The sequence below is a fragment of the Thalassophryne amazonica genome, chromosome 2, assembly GCF_902500255.1.
Source record: "Thalassophryne amazonica chromosome 2, fThaAma1.1, whole genome shotgun sequence".
Lineage (NCBI taxonomy): Eukaryota > Metazoa > Chordata > Actinopteri > Batrachoidiformes > Batrachoididae > Thalassophryne > Thalassophryne amazonica.
In genome coordinates this window covers 41797351-41808099 of record NC_047104.1, presented here as the reverse complement: position 1 = coordinate 41808099, position 10749 = coordinate 41797351, and the positions used below count along the sequence as shown (strand labels likewise).

At 44.9% G+C, this 10749-nt stretch overlaps 1 protein-coding gene across 1 annotated transcript in view; it reads right to left on the bottom strand.

Moving 5' to 3' along the window:
• Positions 1-10749, bottom strand: part of adamts18 (ADAM metallopeptidase with thrombospondin type 1 motif, 18) — a 314116-nt gene that overhangs the window by 258319 nt on the left and 45048 nt on the right. The window lies entirely within an intron of this gene.

The window sequence follows — 10749 nt, the reverse complement described above, 5'->3', positions numbered from 1 at the left end:
CACTTATGGCATTGGGGAGACCGGACGTATCGTTTGACTAATTATTCTGTATCAAGTCGGCTGACTTCGGTACAATGGGATGTATTGCATTCCCCATGGAGTCTTTCCCTGGAGCGTTTCAAATGCGCATTGGAACAATCTACGGAAATTCAGCAATTAATAGAGTCACATACGTCCAACATCTCCAGTCTCATGGTGTCTACATTGATAGCTAGTGACCGGGTAAAACATGTGGCAAAATTAGTACAGCAAGCATCAGCACATCATTGGTGGGATATCTTTTCAGGGATGTCTGTCACTGCCAGGAGTACCTTAGTGCCACCTTTGATACTATTAATTATAGCAATATGTGTGATGACTTTTTGTAACACTTTTACATGTATCTATGTTATACGTTTAAGGCGAGAGGTGGAATGGGTAATATTTCAACGAATGCGATGAAACTGACACTGTTAATTCATGATCCTTTTGGAGTACATTAGACCCCACAACATCGGGTTTTGTATCACGACTATATTACTCAAAATTTTGTTTGTGAATCACTGGAAGACATGTGGGAAATGCTATGGCAGGACATAATCGCTGGAATAGGCTGGAGCCCAGCCTTACCTGAATCTGTTGGTGGTTACATAAATTGACTGGTGCAAAACACCAAGAGTGGAATGTATAATAAAAATGTTATTGTGCTGTTTTGCACCTGTCTTAAAGTAACCCTGAGAATGTATTTGTTATTTAATTTTGTTTTAGCACTCTGGGGTCAGTCTGAACTGGGAGCGAAGAGCTGGATGTACTTATTATTACACTGATAGCACGACTTTGTTTTCGTAGCCACTAACGACTGGGAGTGAAGCATGCTGGGATCATTCTGAACTGGGAGTGAAGAACTGCTTTTATTATATCTTTGAAATAACTTTCAGATGCCTGTTGATTAAAGAAATTATGTGCGCCAGGGAGGTTGAGTTGGCCACTCACCCTCCCTTCGCGGACACACTAGAAAAGAGGGAGTAGAACCATGCTTCAACAGAGTCTGCTGCGGGTTAACGTACGAACGCCCAGCCGGTTGACAGGCGCACTCTGCTGAAGGTGTTGGCTCTCCACCTTAAAGGCGTCACGGTAAGAGAAAAATGCGCTGCAACCACTTGTGTTTGATGTAACTGCTTTTGTGGGGAATAAATATACGCCTTTTTATTCTAGCAAAATGCAGTCTGTGTGATCATTTCTGTGTGCCGATCTGACCGAACCTTGTGTTTCAAAACAACCACCATCTTCACGATAGTGGACCGTTTCTCCAAGGCGGCCCACTTCGTGGCCCTCCCGAAGCTCCCAACAGCCCAGGAGACAGCAGACCTCCTGGTCCACCACGTTGTCCGTCTGCATGGGATACCCTCCGACATCGTCTCAGATCGTGGTCCCCAGTTCTCCTCACACGTCTGGAGGAGCTTCTGCAGGGAACTGGGGGCCACCGTGAGCCTCTCGTCCGGGTACCATCCACAGACGAACGGACAGGCAGAGCGGGTCAACCAGGAACTGGAACAGACCCTCCGCTGCGTCACATCCGCGCACCCGACGGCCTGGAGTAACCATCTGGCCTGGATCGAGTATGCGCATAACAGCCAGGTGTCTTCGGCCACCGGCCTCTCCCCATTTGAGGTGTGTTTGGGGTATCAGCCCCCGTTGTTTCCCGTGGTGGAGGGAGAGGTCGGTGTGCCCTCGGTCCGGGCCCACCTGCGGAAGTGCCGTCGGGTGTGGCGATCCGCCCGCTCTGCCTTGTTGAAGGCCCGGATGAGGGCGAAGACCCATGCAGACCGCCGGCGATCCCCGGCCCCTGCTTACCAGCCCGGGCAGGAGGTGTGGCTTTCCACGAAGGACATCCCCCTCCAGGTGGACTCCCCGAAACTTCAGGACAGGTACATTGGCCCCTTCAAGATCCTCAAAGTCCTCAGTCCTGCCGCAGTGAAGCTCCAACTCCCGGCTTCACTGCGGATCCATCCGGTTTTCCACGTGTCACGTATCAAACCTCATCACACCTCACCCCTCTGTGCTCCCGGACCGGCGCCCCCTCCTGCTCGGATCATCGACGGGGGGCCGGCTTGGACGGTGCGCCGGCTCCTGGACGTCCGTCGGATGGGTCGGGGGTTCCAGTACTTGGTGGACTGGGAGGGGTATGGACCCGAAGAACGCTCCTGGGTGAAGAGGAGCTTCATCCTGGATCCGGCCCTCCTGGCCGACTTCTACCGTCGACACCCCAACAAGCCGGGTCGGGCGCCAGGAGGCGCCCGTTGAGGGGGGGGTCCTGTTGTGTGTGGGCCGCCAGAAGAGGAGGTACTGCTGGCCCACCACCAGTGGGCGCTCTGCCTGAAGTGCGGGCTTCAGGCACGAGAGGGCGCTGCCGCCATGGACACAGCCGGGGGTGACAGCTGTCGCTCATTACCTCTTGACAGCTGTCACCCATCTACTCAACATCATCTCACTCCATAAAGACCAGACGTCATCTCCACCTCGTTGCCGAGATATCATACTTCATTGGAGGTAATATCCTCAGCCTTTTGTAAATCTGTTTATTGTGAGTGTTTGCAGGAGAACCGGTCGTTTTTGAGGAGGCTGTGCAAGACGGCGCTCCTTTTCAGCTGAGACCGCTGCAACGCGCTGAGTGTGAGGTGGAGGTGGCATTCCCACCGTTATTGTTACTGGGTGTACACACACCCACACTTGACTGTCTTTGTTCTTCGCCAGCAGTACCAGATCCGACAGTCGGGGACGGTGATCACCTGGGAATTCGGGACTTGGCGGCTCCAGTATTCACCAGGTTCTGGGGCGGCGGAAATCGTGTGGTTTCGGCTCTCCTCAGGACAGACGTCTTCTATCCTCGAGCCTGCCCACACGTCACCTTTGTGTATTGACTGTTGTGATATTCTGAGATTGTATGTTCGTTGTGCACATTCACAACATTAAATTGTTATATTTTGGCTCATCGACTGACCATTCATTTGCGCCCCCTGTTGTGGGTCTGTGTCACTACACTTTCCCAACAGCAGTGGGTGGTTACAAAGAAATCCTGCACCCTCTTGGCCCTTTCTGGAATCAGTTTGACACGTATGCGACTAGACCATCCTCTCCCCAACAAAGCAGATGGAGCAGACTTGTTTTCGATATTGGCACATTTTATCTCTTGTCACTTATTCAATCTAATGCAGACTGACATTGTGTAGGCCAGTTATACCCTTCAGATTGTTTGCTAATTACATCAAACATCAAAAAATGCAGGTGAAGTTTAGAAAACCCACGTGATAACAGGCTGAAAACTAGCTGTAAGGAGCTATATGAAGCGCTGCCACAGTGGTGAAGTCTAAAACGTTCTGCCAATATAACACTGATGTGCAAGCAACAGAAGAAAACCCAGGCTTGAGAGGCTTTCTATAGACAACAGCAACATTTCAAAACAATACACAATACACACCACTCACTCACTCATTCATCTTCAACTGCTTACTCTAATTCAGGGTCATGGGGGGGGCTGGAGCTTATCCCAGCAGTCATAGAGTGAGAAGCGGGGTACACCCAGTACAGGATACCAGTCCATCGCAGGGCCACATACACACAAACACATTCACGCCTGTACACACACCTACGGAAAATTTAAAGTTTGCAATCCACCTAACCTGCATGTCTTTGGATGTGGAAGGTGCACCCGGAGGGGACCCACACAAACATGGGGAGAACATGCAAACTCCACACAGAAAGGCCACAGGTGGGAATCTATCCCCTGACCTCCGTGATGTGAGGCAACAGTGCTAACCCAATACTCACCAGTTCACCAAAAATAAAACAGGGCAGAAATAGTAAAGATAACATACACAGTTCACATAGGGAAGGTAGAAGGTTTTAAATGGTGGTAAAATAATCCATCTCTGTAAAATTGGAAAAATGTTCCATCAGCTAGGGTGAACACAATCTTTCTGCAATTTACATTGCTGTCCTTTCATCCCTATCCAGGAAGATCAAGGACACTTCAGATGTCTGCGAGCCAATGACTCTCTTGGGGGTGAGTTGAATTTAATGACTCTCCAGGGCTACATTACCATTGGTCTATGAAGTGCATGTTTGCCGTCTGTTTCTCTGCTGCAGCATCTCCGTTTGGTTATCAATACCTGTACTGGCGCTGCCATGCTCCCTGCTTATACATGTTCAAATGTACTGTGGTTAAGCAGGAAGTATACTGCTCTAGTGCAGCATCTGGTCAGTTTGTAAGTGTGTAATACCCTAAAAAATCCTGTGTTGCCATCCCATGTGAAGGCATTCTGTGTAAGTATATGCCATTTTAACATGATGTTAATATTTATGTTTATAATTGTTGGTAAATAACACCAATTTTGCAGTGTGATGACATATACGAAATGTATGTGTCAATATAGTTAAGCATATTGACATGTACAGTTAACATGCATTCAAATCAAATCAAATCAATTTTATTTATACAGTGCAAAATCACAACAAACAGTTGCCCCAAGGCGCTTTATATTGTAAGGCAAAGCCATACAATAATTACAGAAAAACCCCAATGGTCAAAACGACCCCCTGTGAGCAAGCACTTGGCGACAGTGGGAAGGAAAAACTCCCTTTTAACAGGAAGAAACCTCCAGCAGAACCAGGCTCAGGGAGAGGCAGTCTCCTGCTGGGACTGGTTGGGGCTGAGGGAGAGAAACAGGAAAAAGACATGCTGTGGAGGGGAGCAGAGATTAATCACTAATGATTAAATGCAGAGTGGTGCATACAGAGCAAAAAGAGAAAGAAACACTCAGTGCATCATGGGAACCCCCCAGCAGTCTAAGTCTATAGCAGCATAACTAAGGGATGGTTCAGGGTCACCTGATCCAGCCTTAACTATAAGCTTTAGCAAAAAGGAAAGTTTTAAGCCTAATCTTAAAAATAGAGAGGGTGTCTGTCTCCCTGATCTGAATTGGGAGCTGGTTCCACAGGAGAGGAGCCTGAAAGCTGAAGGCTCTGCCTCCCATTCTACTCTTACAAACCCTAGGAACTACAAGTAAGCCTGCAGTCTGAGAGCGAAGCGCTCTATTGGGGTGATATGGTACTATGAGGTCCCTAAGATAAGATGGGACCCGATTATTCAAAACCTTATGAGTAAGAAGAAGAATTTTAAATTCTATTCTAGAATTACCAGGAAGCCAATGAAGAGAGGCCAATATGGGTGAGATATGCTCTCTCCTTCTAGTCCCTGTCAGCACTCTAGCTGCAGCATTTTGAATTAACTGAAGGCTTTTCAGGGAACTTTTAGGACAACCTGATGATAATGAATTACAATAGCCCAGCCTAGAGGAAATAAATGCATGAATTAGTTTTTCAGCATCGCTCTGAGACAAGACCATTCTAATTTAAGAGATATTGCACAAATGCAAAAAAGCAGTCCTACATATTTGTTTAATATGCGCATTGAATGACATATCCTGATCAAAAATGACTCCAAGATTTCTCACAGTATTACCAGAGGTCAGGGTAATGCCATCCAGAGTAAGGATCTGGTTAGACACCATGTTTCTAAGATTTGTGGGGCCAAGTACAATAACTTCAGTTTTATTTGAGTTTAAAAGCAGGAAATTAGGGTTCATCCATGTCTTTATGTCTGTAAGACAATCCTGCAGTTTAGCTAATTGGTGTGTGTCCTCTGGCTTCATGGATAGATAAAGCTGGGTATCATCTGCGTAACAATGAAAATTTAAGCAATGCTGTGTAATAATACTGCCTAAGGGAAGCATGTATAAAGTGAATAAAATTGGTCCTAGCACAGAACCTTGTGGAACTCCATAATTAACCTTAGTCTGTGAAGAAGATTCCCCATTTACATGAACAAATTGTAATCTATTAGATAAATATGATTCAAACCACCGCAGCGCAATGCCTTTAATACCTATGGCATGCTCTAATCTCTGTAATAAAATTTTATGGTCAACAGTATCAAAAGCAGCACTGAGGTCTAACAGAACAAGCACAGAGATGAGTCCACTGTCTGAGGCCATAAGAAGATCATTTGTAACCTTCACTAATGCTGTTTCTGTACTATGATGAATTCTAAACCCTGACTGAAACTCTTCAATAGACCATTCCTCTGCAGATGATCAGTTAGCTGTTTTACAACTACCCTTTCAAGAATTTTTGAGAGAAAAGGAAGGTTGGAGATTGGCCTATAATTAGCTAAGATAGCTGGGTCAAGTGATGGCTTTTTAAGTAATGGTTTAATTACTGCCACCTTAAAAGCCTGTGGTACATAGCCAACTAATAAAGATAGATTGATCATATTTAAGATCGAAGCATTAATTAATGGTAGGGCTTCCTTGAGCAGCCTGGTAGGAATCGGGTCTAATAGACATGTTGATGGTTTGGAGGAAGTAACTAATGAAAATAACTCAGACAGAACAATCGGAGAGAAAGAGTCTAACCAAATACCGGCATCACTGAAAGCAGCCAAAGAGAACTATATGTCTTTGGGATGGTTATGAGTAATTTTTTCTCTAATAGTTAAAATTTTATTAGCAAAGAAAGTCATGAAGTCATTACTAGTTAAAGTTAAAGGAATACTCGGCTCAATAGAGCTCTGACTCTTTGTCAGCCTGGCTACAGTGCTGAAAAGAAACCTGGGGTTGTTCTTATTTTCTTCAATTAGTGATGAGTAGTAAGATGTCCTAGCTTTACGGAGGGCTTTTTATAGAGCAACAGACTCTTTTTCCAGGCTACGTGAAGATCTTCTAAATTAGTGAGATGCCATTTCCTCTCCAACTTACGGGTTATCTGCTTTAAGCTGCGAGTTTGTGAGTTAAACCACGGAGTCAGGCACTTCTGATTTAAGGCTCTTTTTCAGAGGAGAATAATAGGAGATAATCTATCTCACTCACAGAGTTTAGGTTGCTACTCTGCCCTGTGTTGGTATATGGCATTGGAGAACATAAAGAAGGAATCATATCCTTAAACCTAGTTACAGCGCTTTCTGAAAGACTTCTACTGTAATGAAACTTATTCCCCACTGCTGGGTAGTCCATCAGAGTAAATGTAAATGTTATTAAGAAATGATCAGACAGAAGGGGGTTTTCAGGGAATACTGTTAAGTCTTCAATTTCCATACCATAAGTCAGAACAAGATCTAAGGTATGATTAAAGTGGTGGGTGGACTCATTTACATTTTGAGCAAAGCCAATCGAGTCTACCAATAGATTAAATGCAGCGTTGAGGCTGTCATTCTCAGCATCTGTGTGGATGTTAAAATCGCTCACTATAATTATCTTATCTGAGCTAAGCACTAAGTCAGACAAAAGGTCCGAAAATTCACAGAGAAACTCTCAGTAACGACCAGGTGGACGATAGATAACAAATAAAACTGTTTTTTGGGACTTCCAATTTGGATGGACAAGACTAAGAGTCAAGCTTTCAAATGAATTAAAGCTCTGTCTGGGTTTTTGATTAATTAATAAGCTGGAGTGGAAGATTGCTGCTAATCCTCCGCCTCGGCCCGTGCTACGAGCGTTCTGGCAGTTAGTGTGACTCAGGGGTGTTGACTCATTTAAACTAACATATTCATCCTGCTGTAACAAGGTTTCTGTAAGGCAGAATAAATCAATATGTTGATCAATTATTATATAATTTACTAACAGGGACTTAGAAGAGAGAGATCTAATGTTTAATAGACCACATTTAACTGTTTTAGTCTGTGGTGCAGTTGAAGGTGCTATATTATTTTTTCTTTTTGAATTTTTATGCTTAAATAGATTTTTACTGGTTATTGGTGGTCTGGGAGCAGGCACCGTCTCTACGGGGATGGGGTAATGAGGGGATGGCAGGGGGAGAGAAGCTGCAGAGAGGTGTGTAAGACTACAACTCTGCTTCCTGGTCCCAACCCTGAATAGTCACGGTTTGGAGGATTTAAGAAAATTGGCCAGATTTCTAGAAATGAGAGCTGCTCCATCCAAAGTGGGATGGATGCCGTCTCTCCTAACAAGACCAGGTTTTCCCCAGAAGCTTTGCCAATTATCTATGAAGCCCACCTCATTTTTTGGACACCACTCAGACAGCCAGCAATTCAGGGAGAACATGCGGCTAAACATGTCACTCCCGGTCCGATTGGGGAGGGGCCCAGAGAAAACTACAGAGTCCGACATTGTTTTTGCAAAGTTACACCGATTCAATATTAATTTTAGTGACCTCCAATTGGTGTAACCGGGTGTCATTACTGCTGACGTGAATTACAATCTTACTAAATTTACGCTTAGCCTTAGCCAGCAGTTTCAAATTTCCTTCAATGTCGCCTGCTCTGGCCCCCGGAAGACATTTGACTATAGTTGCTGGTGTCGCTAACTTCACATTTCTCAAAACAGAGTCGCCAATAACCAGAGTTTGTTCCTCGGCGGGTGTGTCGCCGAGTGGGGAAAAACAGAGATGTGAACGGGTTGGCGGTGTACACGGGGCTTCTGTTTAGGACTACGCTTCCTCCTCATAGTCACCCAGTCGGCCTGCTTTCCCGGCTGCTCGGGATCTGCTGGAGGGGAACTAACGGTGTCTAAGCTACCTTGGTCCGCACCGACTACAGGGGCCTGGCTAGCTGTAGGATTTTTCAATGTGCGGAGCCGATTCAAGCTAATGTTTCTCATTACAATGTACTTATTGCTGTACATATGTATGTTTTTTCCTAGTTCCACAATTTCCATATAAACTAATGAAATGACAAGTTGATATCCCATTAGTCTATGTAGAAGCATTTAGCTTGACGGAAAGCAGGCAGGGCGAGGCCATTACAATAACAATATTCCATTCTGAAAGATAGATATCTGGGGTTATCCCACCACCGTAGTTTAGACTAAAAACATTCTGGATGAGAGGTGAAGAGTCCTTTAATTGCTTTTGACAAAACATGCAGAGATAAATAAAGGACACCCGGTGTCACAGACCAAAAAGTCCACCCCTAAAAATTGGTTCGCCTTTTGCATCTGCACGTGTCATTTCGGACCACAGCAGCACGTCTGAGAGTTTTACGCAGAAACGAGGCAGTTTTAAGCAGAGACTCGGCGAAATTCCCTGACACTCTGAAATGACCGACGAGCAGTGAACACATCAGCTAGCAGCTTGTTTAGCCATGGCGCTCTGATCACGTCCGCCACCTTTTATGATGAAATAATGCTGATTTTATGTAGAAATGATTGTTGTACAAAAGCTTCAGATATCTGTCACTGAGACAGATGATGACTGGGGTGTAGTTTGAAGCAGAAACGAGGTGTTAATGCGTGAACCGCATCATCAGGGGGAACCAATTTTTAGGGGGACCATTTGGACCGACACCAGATATACGAGGTCTGTGAGAAAAAAAGCACCTTTTTATTTTTTTCAAAAACTATATGGATTTGAATCACGTGCGCTTATATCAGCCAACCTTGAACCCTCATGCGCATGCGTGAGTTTTGCGCTTTGCTTTATCAAAATTTTTTCAGAACCTGTGAGGCAGATCGAAGTGAACACCATTCGAGAAATTCAGGAAAAACACCTCCGTGTTGATAACCATTTGTAAAAACCAGGCAGCTTTTGATGGCTTTCAGGAGAATGAGTATCTGAGAAATTGTTTAACAGCTGGACATGTTCCAACTTGTCCTTAAGGCTTACAACGGAGGTGTTTTTCCTGTGGCGGCGCACTGCACCGGCTGCCTGCCGACGCGCTAATCTGTCCGCACGTCTTTCATTACAAAATCTCCTTTAACAGTGGAATGTCCGGATAAACTGCTGATCCCGAGCTCTTCTGAAACTTCTCTGTTCTCTCACGACGTCCTGGGTCAACAGAGGCTTAAATTTGGAGGTTTTCAGCTCGAACCAGGCTGACGACGGTGCCTCAGAGCGCGGCACGACGTCCTGCTCCATGGGAAGTCCTTAAAGCGACAGTAAGACTCCATAATCTCTCATCAGCCGTTAAAATTTTCACCGAAAACCAGCTGAATTTCTCGAATGGTGTCCACTTCGATCTGCCTCACAGGTTCTGAAAAAATTTTGATAAAGCAAAGCGCCAGTCTCTCAGCAAGTTGTCAGACAATGAATTCCGACAGGAGGGGTGGACCACTCCTCACTCAAAGCCTGCCCACAGGCGAATGACGTAACCGACAGGCGTGAAAAAACTCTTGCATGCCCACGAGGGTTCAAGCTTGTCTGATGTAATCGCACGTGATTCAAATCCATATAGTTTTTGAAAAAAATTAAAAGGTCCGATACTTTTCTCACAGACCTCATATTTCTGTCTGGTCACTCAGTTTTCGAGAACTGCTTCCTTGACATTGATTTACCATACAGTATCATCAATTATCAATCTATATTATAATAGCCAAGTGGCCTGTGTGTACATGTATGCATGCGTGTGTGTTTGGCTTCAATCACAGAGAAACTGGGTAGAGCTGACATTTGCCGTTTGGTATGCTCATGCATGTAGGGTCAAAAATGAATGCTGCAAAAAGGGAAAGTTGATAGCACTAATATTTTTAGAGAAATAGGTATATTAGCTAACAACAGTGAACAATGGACATTGTGCTGCAATGCACCATGGGAGTTTGGGGTTTTGAGGTTTTAAATCTTGTTATTGTGGTTCATGTTAGTTTAACAGTGTTGTTAGTGTTTCTTATTTATTGTGTTTTTGTAGTTGAGTGAGTGCAGCGCGTTTGATGTCTTCCACCGCAGTCTCTGTTCCTGGGTGTGTAAAAATAAAGCGTGCATGCG